This window comes from Ambystoma mexicanum, chromosome 10 (genome assembly GCF_040938575.1).
Source record: "Ambystoma mexicanum isolate Mex_15411 chromosome 10, UKY_AmexF1_1, whole genome shotgun sequence".
Classification (NCBI taxonomy): domain Eukaryota; kingdom Metazoa; phylum Chordata; class Amphibia; order Caudata; family Ambystomatidae; genus Ambystoma; species Ambystoma mexicanum.
The window spans coordinates 1,535,627,049-1,535,637,947 of NC_090932.1; the positions used below are offsets into that span (position 1 = coordinate 1,535,627,049).

Sequence of the window (10,899 nt, forward strand, 5' to 3'; positions counted from 1 at the left end):
ACAAAGGACAAGGCCGTTGCCGGCAAACACTCTTCTCAGCTTTGGGTCGGCCGCCTTAAACGTCGACCCAAGCATTGAGAAGAAGCTCGGAGGAGTGCCACAACAAGCATCAACCAGCGTCCATCTTTTAAGGACTTTTTCGAAGCAGTCGAGCTCTCAAACTGCGACCGGCTGCACCACTGTGGCTGTTCTCACGCTGCAGTCACTAAAGCCGTCTGAGAACCCTCGACCAGCGTTCCAGATCCACCAACCAGCACACAGACAACGATTCTTCACCCCGAGCCGCCGGGTAGGGCAGCCTGCAGCCGTCCGCCCAGCCTCGCTTACCAAACTGCCTGCCAACTGATATCCGCATCTGTCGTCCCTCTTGAACTCTGTCGCCGGAGCTACAAAGCATGCTGGAAGCCACTCGATGCTGTCGAGTACCAAGATCATCTCAAACACCAGTTACATTGTGGTTCTGTCCCCCTGGTCCTTCTCCGAAGGCCCTTAGTGACATTTACGACCTCTTGCTCCCTTGCTGCTGCAACCAAATAACCTTGAACAGTTCAGACTGATTGCTTTACCGACTGCACTCCTGTCAGTATCCAGAGTGCATCCCTCTCCTTTGTGAAACTGTCTGTCCCCTGTTTTCCTTTATAGGGTGGGTTGTATTTTGTAGTGTGTTAGAACTGTCTGTTGTATTAATACTAAAGTAGATATTTGTATACAACCTTGACTGGACAGTCCCTTTTATCAGTGGGTCACAATTGTTTTTTCGCTCTGTTGCAACTAACCAGCCTGACGTTCCGTCCACTGTTCGGACCCCTTCCGGTGTACTAGAGGTGTGGGACTGATTGATGGTCTAGAAAGCGATATTCCTCCCTGGACCACTAGTGCCCCGGAAGTTGATTCGTCACACCAAGAGAGGTCGGGTTGTTGACTCCACGTGAATATGTGTCTATAGAATGCATGGGGACAGAAATGCCCTTTTGCCTCTCTTGGGAAGACTGAGATGGTGAGCGAAGGCCAAAGGTAAAGCGACCCCTCTGCTGCGGTTGGCTTCAGTGGCAGCCAGACCTCCCTGAGTAACCATCCAACAATCTGATGACTTTCGCAAGAGCAGATGTGGCAAAGAGGATCGAAGGCAGACAGGTCACTGTCTGCTAGGTTCTGAAAGCTCATGGTTTTCATGTCGTGAGATCAGGAAGGCAGCGAGACAACTGAGGCGCTTAATGCACCTGCTGCATGGTCACGGTTCCATAGACTTCGCAGCGCCGCTTGGAGTTTACGAATGCGCTAGCTTCTGGAAGTAAACCCCTTTGTTGAGGGTAGGCCACGAGAGAACAAAGAATAGAAGGGATGGGTTCCGAAAAACACACCCCTCTTGCTAGGTCTTCTCCAGTGGAGTAAAAGCGTCATTGTCTCCTTTTCAAACAAATCGGTTCAGCCTCCGTAGAGACTGTCAAAAATTACCAATTCCAGCTATATTTCAAGCTGTCATGGCGGGGTATTGGGTAAAGTTTTCAATAAGCAATACTCGCGCCTCGGTTAAACCTCATGAGCTACGATACTGCCACTGCGCAAAGCTAAAGCACCTGACCCAGAGGCCCGTGCGCCCCGGGAATGGATTCCCATTTAACTTGCACTGATCCCAGCAAGCTCCATCCTGAGCATCCTTTGTCAAACTCATAAAACCGCCTGGATTCCAGTGCCGAGATTTGTTGAGGTGAACACCTGTATCATCTTGCGCTCACCAAACTGACAGCAAATATAGTAGCAAGGTATGCATAGGATTCTGGGAGTAAACATGCAAATGAGCAGGCTGCTACCTGTGCGCTCTTTCCCTTAGCATGATCGGTGGCCTGTTGGCAAGTGACCCCGCCCTCCTGAGAGATTATTGGGCAGGCCGCTGCCAAGGCAACATGGGAGAGGCTTGAGAATGCAAAGAGCCATTGGAGGATTGCACAGGAGCGAGGACAGCATCGAGAAATGGGCTCCTTTGGGGACAGGTGAAGTGATGCTCCACCAGGACGACCAGCTGTTTCTGCAGTGCAGCCAGGACATTGACAAGAAGTGAATCAATTTGTCTCTGAGCGTTCCAACTGTTGACCAAACCATTACAATTTCGATACATTTCCATGCCATCACATACCTACCTGTTTGTGATAATTGCACTTGTCCTTGAAAATAGACCCGATTTTGCAGGGGACTCTGGGAAAAGTGAAAAGGTCCTATGTAATTCACGTCTTGTACCCTGTCTCATAGGGCGGACCCTGCAATTCTACTTCCACTCCACTGCCAAAAATGAAGCGGCCTTGCCCTGTTCAGGCTTTTTGCTGTAGCCCCTGGGCCTTTGCAGAGCCATCTGCTTAGTGTGGCTCTGCCACGGAGGTCAGAAGAGAACATTTAGCCTGAGAAACGGCTGTCTGTGTGTGCAGCTTGGAGAAGACACTGTTGCCATGGGAAAGACATGCCTGTTTGCTGTGCAAATGAAGTGCAGACACAGACAGAAGAGACCACTTGACTGGTAGGAATTGAAGAACCTGACCAAGAGTGAGGAATTAGACCATCCGCACGGGGAGTGTGCGCTCCGCCTGGGCTGGTTTGATACTTTTAAAAAAGAAATGGAATGTTGGTAGGTAAACCTCCTGGAAATGTGTGGGGCTATTCCACACACATTTCCCAATGGACACTGCACAACAAACACATAGTCAAGTGCACTCTGGGGGACACAGTCTACCGGTGCGGTCCTCCTGTCACATTTAGCTGCAATGTGACAGCCATGGGTACATCAAAGCATCTCTGAAGGGGGAAGGCAACGCCTTCCTCCGGCCCTGGTCAGCCTACTTAAAATAGCAAAGGCTCCATCGATATGCCCTGCCTATTGTTAGGTTCTCTCTGATGGCAGCGCATACTGATGAGAGTTAAGTGAAGCAGGCCTGCCAAGAGGCCTGTTCACAGAACTAACACAGGGCAGGAAACCCCAACACCTTTTTCATATGCAATGTGTCAGCTTGAAGCTAGCTCCCACCCCTCTGTATGAAGGCCATTGAATGTCATGTGTGGAACAACTGTTTACAGTAGGCAACCGCTGCAGGGCCACCCCCTTTCAGAGGGAAGATATATGTGATTTGATGCAGACAGTCTGTTCTCGAGCTCAATTAACCAGAGAGCCACTTTGATCCACAGGAGACAGGAAGATGGGTGCGGCTTAGTAGTACATGTTGTCACCCCTTACCTTTCCTGTTGCAAAGCACTCTGGTCATGACCTTACGCATGACAGAAGATTGGTGGTGGGGACCCAGGATTGGGTCTTTAAGGTAGGCTTAGCATGCTCCAATCACTGGGGCCCATTTGGCTTTAAAAGAGGGCTGAGCCCCTCACTGAGCAGATCATCCGACGACTTCAAAAGGAGTACGAAGAAGGACTCATTCGGACCCTCGGTGATGGTACAGTCTGCCTCACGGCTTCCGCCAGTGAAGGAAGTCCAGGATTTCCAAGAGGGAAGCAAAATACCTCCCAAAACATCTCCCAGGGAACAGAGGGAGATACCCGACTCAGAGGATCCATCAAGCAGCACCAGAACCGGTACCCAGCCAGCACACAGCGTGCCCTGCTAGGTTAAGCCAGCAAGCTTCCTAGGTGGGAAGTGCCAGAGAGTCTCTGAACAAAGGACAAGGCCGTTGCCGGCAAACACTCTTCTCAGCTTTGGGTCGGCCGCCTTAAACGTTGACCCAAGCATTGAGAAGAAGCTCGGAGGAGTGCCACAACAAGCATCAACCAGCGTCCATCTTTTAAGGACTTTTTCGAAGCAGTCGAGCTCTCAAACTGCGACCGGCTGCACCACTGTGGCTGTTCTCACGCTGCAGTCACTAAAGCCGTCTGAGAACCCTCGACCAGCGTTCCAGATCCACCAACCAGCACACAGACAACGAATCTTCACCCCGAGCCGCCGGGTAGGGCAGCCTGCAGCCGTCCGCCCAGCCTCGCTTACCAAACTGCCTGCCAACTGATATCCGCATCTGTCGTCCCTCTTGAACTCTGTCGCCGGAGCTACAAAGCATGCTGGAAGCCACTCGATGCTGTCGAGTACCAAGATCATCTCAAACACCAGTTACATTGTGGTTCTGTCCCCCTGGTCCTTCTCCGAAGGCCCTTAGTGACATTTACGACCTCTTGCTCCCTTGCTGCTGCAACCAAATAACCTTGAACAGTTCAGACTGATTGCTTTACCGACTGCACTCCTGTCAGTATCCAGAGTGCATCCCTCTCCTTTGTGAAACTGTCTGTCCCCTGTTTTCCTTTATAGGGTGGGTTGTATTTTGTAGTGTGTTAGAACTGTCTGTTGTATTAATACTAAAGTAGATATTTGTATACAACCTTGACTGGACAGTCCCTTTTATCAGTGGGTCACAATTGTTTTTTCGCTCTGTTGCAACTAACCAGCCTGACGTTCCGTCCACTGTTCGGACCCCTTCCGGTGTACTAGAGGTGTGGGACTGATTGATGGTCTAGAAAGCGATATTCCTCCCTGGACCACTAGTGCCCCGGAAGTTGATTCGTCACACCAAGAGAGGTCGGGTTGTTGACTCCACGTGAATATGTGTCTATAGAATGCATGGGGACAGAAATGCCCTTTTGCCTCTCTTGGGAAGACTGAGATGGTGAGCGAAGGCCAAAGGTAAAGCGACCCCTCTGCTGCGGTTGGCTTCAGTGGCAGCCAGACCTCCCTGAGTAACCATCCAACAATCTGATGACTTTCGCAAGAGCAGATGTGGCAAAGAGGATCGAAGGCAGACAGGTCACTGTCTGCTAGGTTCTGAAAGCTCATGGTTTTCATGTCGTGAGATCAGGAAGGCAGCGAGACAACTGAGGCGCTTAATGCACCTGCTGCATGGTCACGGTTCCATAGACTTCGCTGCGCCGCTTGGAGTTTACGAATGCGCTAGCTTCTGGAAGTAAACCCCTTTGTTGAGGGTAGGCCACGAGAGAACAAAGAATAGAAGGGATGGGTTCCGAAAAACACACCCCTCTTGCTAGGTCTTCTCCAGTGGAGTAAAAGCGTCATTGTCTCCTTTTCAAACAAATCGGTTCTGCCTCCGTAGAGACTGTCAAAAATTATCAATTCCAGCTATATTTCAAGCTGTCATGGCGGGGTATTGGGTAAAGTTTTCAATAAGCAATAATCGCGCCTCGGTTAAACCTCATGAGCTACGATACTGCCACTGCGCAAAGCTAAAGCACCTGACCCAGAGGCCCGTGCGCCCCGGGAATGGATTCCCATTTAACTTGCACTGATCCCAGCAAGCTCCATCCTGAGCATCCTTTGTCAAACTCATAAAACCGCCTGGATTCCAGTGCCGAGATTTGTTGAGGTGAACACCTGTATCATCTTGCGCTCACCAAACTGACAGCAAATATAGTAGCAAGGTATGCATAGGATTCTGGGAGTAAACATGCAAATGAGCAGGCTGCTACCTGTGCGCTCTTTCCCTTAGCATGATCGGTGGCCTGTTGGCAAGTGACCCCGCCCTCCTGAGAGATTATTGGGCAGGCCGCTGCCAAGGCAACATGGGAGAGCTATATTTCAAGCTGTCATGGCGGGGTATTGGGTAAAGTTTTCAATAAGCAATAATCGCGCCTCGGTTAAACCTCATGAGCTACGATACTGCCACTGCGCAAAGCTAAAGCACCTGACCCAGAGGCCCGTGCGCCCCGGGAATGGATTCCCATTTAACTTGCACTGATCCCAGCAAGCTCCATCCTGAGCATCCTTTGTCAAACTCATAAAACCGCCTGGATTCCAGTGCCGAGATTTGTTGAGGTGAACACCTGTATCATCTTGCGCTCACCAAACTGACAGCAAATATAGTAGCAAGGTATGCATAGGATTCTGGGAGTAAACATGCAAATGAGCAGGCTGCTACCTGTGCGCTCTTTCCCTTAGCATGATCGGTGGCCTGTTGGCAAGTGACCCCGCCCTCCTGAGAGATTATTGGGCAGGCCGCTGCCAAGGCAACATGGGAGAGGCTTGAGAATGCAAAGAGCCATTGGAGGATTGCACAGGAGCGAGGACAGCATCGAGAAATGGGCTCCTTTGGGGACAGGTGAAGTGATGCTCCACCACGACGACCAGCTGTTTCTGCAGTGCAGCCAGGACATTGACAAGAAGTGAATCAATTTGTCTCTGAGCGTTCCAACTGTTGACCAAACCATTACAATTTCGATACATTTCCATGCCATCACATACCTACCTGTTTGTGATAATTGCACTTGTCCTTGAAAATAGACCCGATTTTGCAGGGGACTCTGGGAAAAGTGAAAAGGTCCTATGTAATTCACGTCTTGTACCCTGTCTCATAGGGCGGACCCTGCAATTCTACTTCCACTCCACTGCCAAAAATGAAGCGGCCTTGCCCTGTTCAGGCTTTTTGCTGTAGCCCCTGGGCCTTTGCAGAGCCATCTGCTTAGTGTGGCTCTGCCACTGAGGTCAGAAGAGAACATTTAGCCTGAGAAACGGCTGTCTGTGTGTGCAGCTTGGAGAAGACACTGTTGCCATGGGAAAGACATGCCTGTTTGCTGTGCAAATGAAGTGCAGACACAGACAGAAGAGACCACTTGACTGGTAGGAATTGAAGAACCTGACCAAGAGTGAGGAATTAGACCATCCGCACGGGGAGTGTGCGCTCCGCCTGGGCTGGTTTGATACTTTTAAAAAAGAAATGGAATGTTGGTAGGTAAACCTCCTGGAAATGTGTGGGGCTATTCCGCACACATTTCCCAATGGACACTGCACAACAAACACATAGTCAAGTGCACTCTGGGGGACACAGTCTACCGGTGCGGTCCTCCTGTCACATTTAGCTGCAATGTGACAGCCATGGGTACATCAAAGCATCTCTGAAGGGGGAAGGCAACGCCTTCCTCCGGCCCTGGTCAGCCTACTTAAAATAGCAAAGGCTCCATCGATATGCCCTGCCTATTGTTAGGTTCTCTCTGATGGCAGCGCATACTGATGAGAGTTAAGTGAAGCAGGCCTGCCAAGAGGCCTGTTCACAGAACTAACACAGGGCAGGAAACCCCAACACCTTTTTCATATGCAATGTGTCAGCTTGAAGCTAGCTCCCACCCCTCTGTATGAAGGCCATTGAATGTCATGTGTGGAACAACTGTTTACAGTAGGCAACCGCTGCAGGGCCACCCCCTTTCAGAGGGAAGATATATGTGATTTGATGCAGACAGTCTGTTCTCGAGCTCAATTAACCAGAGAGCCACTTTGATCCACAGGAGACAGGAAGATGGGTGCGGCTTAGTAGTACATGTTGTCACCCCTTACCTTTCCTGTTGCAAAGCACTCTGGTCATGACCTTACGCATGACAGAAGATTGGTGGTGGGGACCCAGGATTGGGTCTTTAAGGTAGGCTTAGCATGCTCCAATCACTGGGGCCCATTTGGCTTTAAAAGAGGGCTGAGCCCCTCACTGAGCAGATCATCTGACGACTTCAAAAGGAGTACGAAGAAGGACTCATTCGGACCCTCTGTGATGGTACAGTCTGCCTCACGGCTTCCGCCAGTGAAGGAAGTCCAGGATTTCCAAGAGGGAAGCAAAATACCTCCCAAAACATCTCCCAGGGAACAGAGGGAGATACCCGACTCAGAGGATCCATCAAGCAGCACCAGAACCGGTACCCAGCCAGCACACAGCGTGCCCTGCTAGGTTAAGCCAGCAAGCTTCCTAGGTGGGAAGTGCCAGAGAGTCTCTGAACAAAGGACAAGGCCGTTGCCGGCAAACACTCTTCTCAGCTTTGGGTCGGCCGCCTTAAACGTCGACCCAAGCATTGAGAAGAAGCTCGGAGGAGTGCCACAACAAGCATCAACCAGCGTCCATCTTTTAAGGACTTTTTCGAAGCAGTCGAGCTCTCAAACTGCGACCGGCTGCACCACTGTGGCTGTTCTCACGCTGCAGTCACTAAAGCCGTCTGAGAACCCTCGACCAGCGTTCCAGATCCACCAACCAGCACACAGACAACGATTCTTCACCCCGAGCTGCCGGGTAGGGCAGCCTGCAGCCGTCCGCCCAGCCTCGCTTACCAAACTGCCTGCCAACTGATATCCGCATCTGTCGTCCCTCTTGAACTCTGTCGCCGGAGCTACAAAGCATGCTGGAAGCCACTCGATGCTGTCGAGTACCAAGATCATCTCAAACACCAGTTACATTGTGGTTATGTCCCCCTGGTCCTTCTCCGAAGGCCCTTAGTGACATTTACGACCTCTTGCTCCCTTGCTGCTGCAACCAAATAACCTTGAACAGTTCAGACTGATTGCTTTACCGACTGCACTCCTGTCAGTATCCAGAGTGCATCCCTCTCCTTTGTGAAACTGTCTGTCCCCTGTTTTCCTTTATAGGGTGGGTTGTATTTTGTAGTGTGTTAGAACTGTCTGTTGTATTAATACTAAAGTAGATATTTGTATACAACCTTGACTGGACAGTCCCTTTTATCAGTGGGTCACAATTGTTTTTCGCTCTGTTGCAACTAACCAGCCTGACGTTCCGTCCACTGTTCGGACCCCTTCGGGTGTACTAGAGGTGTGGGACTGATTGATGGTCTAGAAAGCGATATTCCTCCCTGGACCACTAGTGCCCCGGAAGTTGATTCGTCACACCAAGAGAGGTCGGGTTGTTGACTCCACGTGAATATGTGTCTATAGAATGCATGGGGACAGAAATGCCCTTTTGCCTCTCTTGGGAAGACTGAGATGGTGAGCGAAGGCCAAAGGTAAAGCGACCCCTCTGCTGCGGTTGGCTTCAGTGGCAGCCAGACCTCCCTGAGTAACCATCCAACAATCTGATGACTTTCGCAAGAGCAGATGTGGCAAAGAGGATCGAAGGCAGACAGGTCACTGTCTGCTAGGTTCTGAAAGCTCATGGTTTTCATGTCGTGAGATCAGGAAGGCAGCGAGACAACTGAGGCGCTTAATGCACCTGCTGCATGGTCACGGTTCCATAGACTTCGCTGCGCCGCTTGGAGTTTACGAATGCGCTAGCTTCTGGAAGTAAACCCCTTTGTTGAGGGCAGGCCACGAGAGAACAAAGAATAGAAAGGATGGGTTCCGAAAAACACACCCCTCTTGCTAGGTCTTCTCCAGTGGAGTAAAAGCGTCATTGTCTCCTTTTCAAACAAATTGGTTCAGCCTCCGTAGAGACTGTCAAAAATTACCAATTCCAGCTATATTTCAAGCTGTCATGGCGGGGTATTGGGTAAAGTTTTCAATAAGCAATAATCGCGCCTCGGTTAAACCTCATGAGCTACGATACTGCCACTGCGCAAAGCTAAAGCACCTGACCCAGAGGCCCGTGCGCCCCGGGAATGGATTCCCATTTAACTTGCACTGATCCCAGCAAGCTCCATCCTGAGCATCCTTTGTCAAACTCTTAAAACCGCCTGGATTCCAGTGCCGAGATTTGTTGAGGTGAACACCTGTATCATCTTGCGCTCACCAAACTGACAGCAAATATAGTAGCAAGGTATGCATAGGATTCTGGGAGTAAACATGCAAATGAGCAGGCTGCTACCTGTGCGCTCTTTCCCTTAGCATGATCGGTGGCCTGTTGGCAAGTGACCCCGCCCTCCTGAGAGATTATTGGGCAGGCCGCTGCCAAGGCAACATGGGAGAGGCTTGAGAATGCAAAGAGCCATTGGAGGATTGCACAGGAGCGAGGACAGCATCGAGAAATGGGCTCCTTTGGGGACAGGTGAAGTGATGCTCCACCAGGACGACCAGCTGTTTCTGCAGTGCAGCCAGGACATTGACAAGAAGTGAATCAATTTGTCTCTGAGCGTTCCAACTGTTGACCAAACCATTACAATTTCGATACATGTCCATGCCATCACATACCTACCTGTTTGTGATAATTGCACTTGTCCTTGAAAATAGACCCGATTTTGCAGGGGACTCTGGGAAAAGTGAAAAGGTCCTATGTAATTCACGTCTTGTACCCTGTCTCATAGGGCGGACCCTGCAATTCTACTTCCACTCCACTGCCAAAAATGAAGCGGCCTTGCCCTGTTCAGGCTTTTTGCTGTAGCCCCTGGGCCTTTGCAGAGCCATCTGCTTAGTGTGGCTCTGCCACTGAGGTCAGAAGAGAACATTTAGCCTGAGAAACGGCTGTCTGTGTGTGCAGCTTGGAGAAGACACTGTTGCCATGGGAAAGACATGCCTGTTTGCTGTGCAAATGAAGTGCAGACACAGACAGAAGAGACCACTTGACTGGTAGGAATTGAAGAACCTGACCAAGAGTGAGGAATTAGACCATCCGCACGGGGAGTGTGCGCTCCGCCTGGGCTGGTTTGATACTTTTAAAAAAGAAATGGAATGTTGGTAGGTAAACCTCCTGGAAATGTGTGGGGCTATCCCGCACACATTTCCCAATGGACACTGCACAACAAACACATAGTCAAGTGCACTCTGGGGGACACAGTCTACCGGTGCGGTCCTCCTGTCACATTTAGCTGCAATGTGACAGCCATGGGTACATCAAAGCATCTCTGAAGGGGGAAGGCAACGCCTTCCTCCGGCCCTGGTCAGCCTACTTAAAATAGCAAAGGCTCCATCGATATGCCCTGCCTATTGTTAGGTTCTCTCTGATGGCAGCGCATACTGATGAGAGTTAAGTGAAGCAGGCCTGCCAAGAGGCCTGTTCACAGAACTAACACAGGGCAGGAAACCCCAACACCTTTTTCATATGCAATGTGTCAGCTTGAAGCTAGCTCCCACCCCTCTGTATGAAGGCCATTGAATGTCATGTGTGGAACAACTGTTTACAGTAGGCAACCGCTGCAGGGCCACCCCCTTTCAGGGGGAAGATATATGTGATTTGATGCAGACAGTCTGTTCTCAAGCTCAATTAACCAGAG

At 50.5% G+C, this 10,899-nt stretch overlaps 3 non-coding genes and 1 pseudogene across 3 annotated transcripts; all 4 read right to left on the reverse strand.

The window, feature by feature from the left end:
- Window positions 1–1,429: 1,429 nt before the first annotated feature.
- Window positions 1,430–1,570, reverse strand: LOC138496744 (U4 spliceosomal RNA). Its single transcript, XR_011278228.1, has one exon. It is a non-coding gene; the product is annotated as a U4 spliceosomal RNA (small nuclear RNA).
- Window positions 1,571–5,078: 3,508 nt separating this feature from the next.
- On the reverse strand, window positions 5,079–5,219 carry LOC138496751 (U4 spliceosomal RNA). Its single transcript, XR_011278234.1, has one exon. It is a non-coding gene; the product is annotated as a U4 spliceosomal RNA (small nuclear RNA).
- A 297-nt stretch (window positions 5,220–5,516) lies between these two features.
- On the reverse strand, window positions 5,517–5,668 carry LOC138496820 (U4 spliceosomal RNA; annotated as a pseudogene).
- A 3,507-nt stretch (window positions 5,669–9,175) lies between these two features.
- Window positions 9,176–9,316, reverse strand: LOC138496329 (U4 spliceosomal RNA). The gene has a single exon (XR_011277850.1). It is a non-coding gene; the product is annotated as a U4 spliceosomal RNA (small nuclear RNA).
- Window positions 9,317–10,899: the final 1,583 nt, after the last annotated feature.